The following is a 6,148-nucleotide window of genomic DNA, read 5'->3' as shown; positions in this document are numbered from 1 at the left end:
CCGATGTCTGGCTTTTCCCATCTTCAGTGGAGCACAACCACGTGGAACAAAAATTATCAAAAAACGCCAACGGCCACAATCCCGCCACACAAACAGGACAAAGAGTTTGCGATCTGCTGCGATCATTCACGTGAGCACGGGTCATTCACCATTTGAATTAGTTGATTTCTTCAGGATGATAAACTTCAAAATGTGACCTACTGGCTACTGCCTACTTGCTAGAAACAGCGTGCATTCTTTAGTTGACTTGGTCTGCTTGCTAGAAAAACGCGAGTCGTTGACAAATAAAACTTATGAGTAGGTATTTTAGCAAATAGCTCAAAAAGCACATGAAAACATTACTTTGGGATTAAACAATCTAAATATGTAACAAATAACTGCTTTTACATGGACTGTTACAGATGGAAAACATAATTCACAAATTTAATGACGTCATTTACGTTGTGATTAAATGTGATGCAACAAATCACTAGCCACTATTTATAAGAATCGCGCCATAATTGTAGCTGACCCATCGAACCCACCGGTATACTCACGACACGGCCGGCCTTTTTCATTGGCCAGCAGGGATGTCGGAAGCTGGTGGACGCGTCTGCTATATTTTTGCTGGTATGATTTTAACGTGACTTCACATTAGGATATGTATTATGCTTTGGAATGAATGTGAATTGTGAGGGGTTGCGGACGTGATGACTGTTTATAGCTTTTCGTTGTCAACTATCAATTTGACAAGCCGCCAGCTGTCTCATCAAATGTCATAAGCTGTCACCTGCGTGCGTCGGCGAGTCGGAGCTTTTTTTCACCCCTGGCGCTGGACTTGAGTAGCGGAGTTCGAGACTTGAAGAGTATCTGATGTGAAGTTTTTATGATGAGTTGACGCGCCACACCCATTGCGGACACGGTAGCGCTTTCTGATACACGCGCCGCCTATACCAGTTGCGTGTCGTAATTGCGTGAAGGCATGCGCTTCCAATGTGATTTCCTTGTTGTGCGCACAAGCTAAGTTGCGGCTATTTTGCAACATCAATAGCTCATTTGCGGAACTACCTGGCCTTTTTGTTGTCATGATTTATGGTTCATGAAATACTAAATGCCCAACAAAATTATCTATAAAGGAACATCGTGCTCCAAACAAATACATGGTATACAAACTTGAATTTCTAACAATTTAGCTTTAAAATGCTTGGGAAAATTGAAAACTGCATGATGGAAAGTCTATAATGGGATAGAATTGGTACCACTACTCTTTGTTAGTGATTATCTCTTCGTTTTGTATCAACTTTTCCTACATTAGCCTCAAACAAAACGTTTATCTGTGCGCTTTTAGGTTAGGTGTTTTGCTTTTTTAAATCTTGCTTTTAAGTAGCCTTACTATTAGACACACTCCCACAATTAGACTCATGCCTAAGTGTTACGTCTAACTAGGAATTTACATATGTATATGAGAGTAATGCTATTGAAAGACAAATAAACTAGAAAATGAAAGGTAGTGAAATTTACTTTTTTAAACACACATCGGACATGAGCTCGCTTTTACGGAACAGCGTTTGCGAACACCTGTAGATGTGTGGAAAACAAATCCCTTCTGCAATGTTCGATCAAATGCAACATAAGTGTGGGCTTAGTGTGTCCATTTGGCCGCGATAACACGACATAAATCAGTATGTAAGTCTGATTGAATCAGCTATAACACCATAGCCTGACGCCAATCTTTCCAGTTTATGCGGCCAAACACATCCTCTCTTATCCAAGGCAACAGTCTTTATCGCCGATGGGTCCGACCTATTGATGTATTTGATGCCTTATCATGGCTCGTAAATGTGTACTTATCGTCGTTTGTAGACGTATTGACCTAAACGTATTAGGTCAGGAACATGGGCTCGAAATGCATGGGTTTCCTATAAGGAATAAGGACCTCATGAGCCGTTGCTTTCGACGTCATCGGGTGACTTCATGCACAACAGATGCGGACGCGGTGGTCGAGAGAATATTCGCAAACGGAATACTAACGCAGCTCTGAACATATTCCATATTCATAGAATTTCCAACGACACCTGTCAGTGATATTTTACGCCACAGCTTTTATGATTGGCAGCTGTCAATATATGAATTCAATAAAGAATAACATGATGTCATAAGTAATGCTTATAAATTTACGACCAACGTGTCAAAAAGATAGACTAAGCCTCATAATTCAATATAGCATGTACGTTTTTTTCTGCCCATAGACGTAAGTACGCCTTCATGGACTACAGATGTCTATGTTCTGCGATAAGAAAAGCACAGTCTGAATATTGCTGTGATTCAACAGCCTAACTTGTGTCGCGTCTAAGCGCCCGTCAATAATCATGAGGCAATCAGCGCTTCATTCAGCCCCCGCTATGTAATAGGGCGTTCAAGTGCCCTCTGCACCCTTTCTCACGTGCACCCACGGGGGACAGGGGTGTAGTGGGAGGGGGAAGGGTTGCTGTCCTCAGGAGGGTTAGGGGAGGGATGAGCATAGGATGATTACAGCAACAGCGGCCACTGCATCGGATGATGAATTTATGGATATTGTGAAATGAATATTCGCTACAGAGCGATCCTAAATAGGGCAAAATCGGTAACTTCTGTGGCTGCAAAGTGAAGTCAGTGACATGGGTAAGCAGCATAGGGATAGAAACTGCATTTGCGTCGAGTGTAGTAAAAAAGAAAATGGATGAAGCAAATGCCAGTCTAAACAACGATGATTTTATTGATGCATCCATCATGCAAACAAGGCTTTCGGCATTTGGACAATTACGTTATCCCTATTACACTAGCCTTTAAAGGAAGACTGCCACCTTCAAAAAGTTTTCTCAGATCGGCCCATGATTTTTTCCCTGGATAAAACGAAATTTTAGAATTCACCTGGCAAGCTATCATCACGTGAATCGCGTAAAAAAATTATCAATTATCATAAATTATCAATCGGTTAATGTCTAGCGACAATGTTGACACATCACTAGACTTCAAGGTCATAAGATATGGAAGCGGGTTTTGTCGCCATAAACGGCGCGCATGTTACAATTGAAATATACAATGATCCTTGCTTTGGTTATGTATGTACGTCCTGTTTACGCTTTTGGAATTGCCTGTTTTAATGAGTTATGTTATCTATCTGATATATTCCAATTCTGATTCATCTGATAGGTATATATATACATGTATTTTGGCATGTGATATTAAAAGCTAGACTATTTCCAGGTTTATATGAATAGTGATAGACTAAGTTGAGACAAAGGCTATTTGAATAACAAATACCTATGGTATTGGAAAAATTGTCATGAATCTGATAGTGTTTCCATTCCAGCACCAATTTCCCAGTCTTCAAAGTGTGGCAGGGAGCTCAATCCGTGACAAGATGTTTGGGACAGGCAAAACATTGCCCCAAGCGGAATGCCGAGACCTGGGCAAACCAATTCCTTTCATGAGGGCCCCTCATGAATATGATGAAAATGATATAATGATGAAGTGCATCATTTAATAAGTATGAGAAGCGAAACGAATCAATGCTGTGACAAGCTTTCAACTTCTGCCCCAGATTTCCTTGCTTCTGCCCCAAAATTCCTCAAACCTGCCACAACCTGTGGTGTGTGCCCCGACAACATATTGTCAAGACCTGCCACGTTTTGCAGACTGGCCCATTTCTGTATGCCTACCTTCCAGGTGAAGATGCCTGGTGAGCGAGGGAGAGGACGAGGACGTGTGAGGAGAGGAGGTGGTCGAGGGGCAAGAAGAATTCTCAACTTTTCACCCACCGCCCAGCCCGAGCCCCAAAGGTAAATAACTGAATGTTTCTTACGATGTGATGTGAAAGTATGAAACAATTGTTAATATTTATTTAATTGCCATGTGTGGCCTAGCCTTTATCTAGGTTGCTAGCCAATATATACTTTAAGGTGATTATTGCAATTAAAATTATCATGTACCTACCTTGAAAAGTCAGGTACACTACAAGCAGAAATAATACAACCTAATCTAACCTTACCTAACCTTACCTAATGTAAGATAATCTCACCTGACTCATTGTGTGGTTTGGTGGAAGTTATAAATGTTTTGTGAAAAAAAATATGGTTAGTACACAAAACATTTCTAAGGATGTGTTCTTTCTAATCATGTTTTAATTTTGTGAGTCTCTTCATTTTCTAAAGAGTGCAAAAGGAGGTATTCAACTCTTCTCATGATAATTCAAAAGGAATTCTTAAATACAATGCACCAATAAATCACTGATTTTCACTTTGTGGTTCATCAGAAAACACATTCAACATCATTGTCTTTCTATAATGAAAGATGGCACTAAAACATGAACCACTTTTCCTTCAGAAAAGTGGTGCTAGGTGAACTTGATACAGGTGAACTTATTACTTAGGACACATGGTACAAGTCTTGATCTTATAGGGGGAGGCGGCTCGGGTTGGAGATACACGTACACTGGTTATTAGGGAGACCATTAGGTACCGTTAATGATTTTAGATTGCTGTGCGATACGAGGTTGTACCTAGTGATGTTGCGTCATTTGTGGACTTCCCTCCTGCGAGTTGTCTGGTCCTAGGATTTCATGCACATCTTCCTTCACTTCAAACTGGGATTTACCGGTGACGTGTTTTCTCTGTGTGCGTCAGGTGTACCAGTGGAAGCTCCTGCACCACGTCTTTAAGGACCACCTTGTGATGCTGAACCCGGTGCACCTTTCCCTACAAGTGCACCGTCTGTACGGCCACATTCGCATATGTATACAAACAGTTCGAGAATGACGTCTACAGCTCTCACTCTGTCGTCGCCAAGAAGATTATGGAGTCGTTTGGCCGTAGGAAGGCAGCTGCGGCGGCGGCCGCCACCGGACAGCCCATCAAAATCAACAACGAGATCACAATTCACAATCATCCCTCACACGGGCTCGGGCAGTGCGGCAAAGGGCTCGTCTCAGGCCAGCTCGACGCCGGTGAAGCGGCGGCGACCGGAGTCGGCGCCGGCTCCCGTGGAGCGTGAGTGCGAGCTGTGCGAGCATCGCGCGCTGCCGTGGTGCAGCCGCGGCCGCTGACGGAGCACTACCTGCGCCAGGCGCCTGCACCAGGGCCGGCCAGAGCTCGAGTTCACGCCGCTGATGCGCGACCCCAAGTGCGCCACCTTCGTCACAGAGGAGATCTGCGAGCAGCTGCGCCGGCGCGCCGCCGCCGAGGACTCCGACAGTGGGGTCGAGGTGGAGGTGAGCGACGCGAAGGACGGCGCGGCCGGCGGCGCCCCGTCCGCCTCCGGTGGCAGCGCGCTCAGCAAGCTCAACGAGGAGACTCACGCCTATTGCCGCGGCGCGGCCCCGCCGGCTGGTGACCGTCCGGAAACCCAAGCCGTTCATGGGTGACTGAGTGAAACGAATGGACGTGCGTGTGCGTTTTTGTTCTGTGTATGCGTGCGTTTGGAAATGGCGTCTCTGTGTGCGTGCTTGTTTTGTAGAAGCGCTAGCGGTGCCGACGGACCCAGCGATGGCGCGGAGGGCTTTGATGTACCGTGTGTCTTTGATGTTGATGCATTCCCGTGTTTTGTTGGTCGCGCGCCCAGCAGCACCGTGTACATAGCCGGGGGCGTTCCTGCTCGACGCCACGTTCTGTTCGTTGTATCTCAGTGCCAGCTTTTTGCTCCAAGTCCCGCTCGTGGAACACGCGACTCGCTCGATTCAAATAATAAATATACACTGTATTCTCTAACAACCTGATATTCTCTGAACAACTTTCTCCTCTCTCTCCTCTCTCCATATAAAAAAATACGGCCACGGTGAGTAGGTGCCGGCCGGCGGTAACTGCCTCCGGACGGTTCTCAGTTGATATGTGACAACAGTTAGGAATGTAACACCGCCATAGTACCCTCCATCACTGCCGGGCGCGGCGGTCCCCGCACACAGGACCGGCGGGGGGGGGGGGGGGTAGCGACCGCCGCCGGCTGCTGGCCGCCCATCAGCTGCAACACCAGCTGCTGCAGATGGACAAGCTGCTGGCGGTCCTCGTTTAGCGCGATCAGCTCCTGTTCGCGCGCCGCCGACACAGCGTTCACAGCGCCGCCGCCGATGAATTGCTGCAGCCGCGCGCGCAGCTCCTTTCGCTCTCTGATGAGACTGAGACTGAGCCAGCCAGAG

At 45.9% G+C, this 6,148-nt stretch overlaps 1 long non-coding RNA gene across 1 annotated transcript; it reads left to right on the top strand.

Moving 5' to 3' along the window:
- Positions 1–3,155: 3,155 nt before the first annotated feature.
- LOC122364186 lies at positions 3,156–5,726 on the top strand. Its single transcript, XR_006253506.1, has 2 exons — positions 3,156–3,800; positions 4,644–5,726. It is a non-coding gene; the product is annotated as an uncharacterized LOC122364186 (long non-coding RNA).
- Positions 5,727–6,148: the final 422 nt, after the last annotated feature.

Source organism: Amphibalanus amphitrite, unplaced genomic scaffold (genome assembly GCF_019059575.1).
Source record: "Amphibalanus amphitrite isolate SeventyFive unplaced genomic scaffold, NRLGWU_Aamphi_draft 000660F_arrow, whole genome shotgun sequence".
NCBI lineage: Eukaryota > Metazoa > Arthropoda > Thecostraca > Balanomorpha > Balanidae > Amphibalanus > Amphibalanus amphitrite.
Note: the sequence above shows the minus strand (reverse complement) of the source record. Positions and strands in the feature narration are given on the sequence as shown.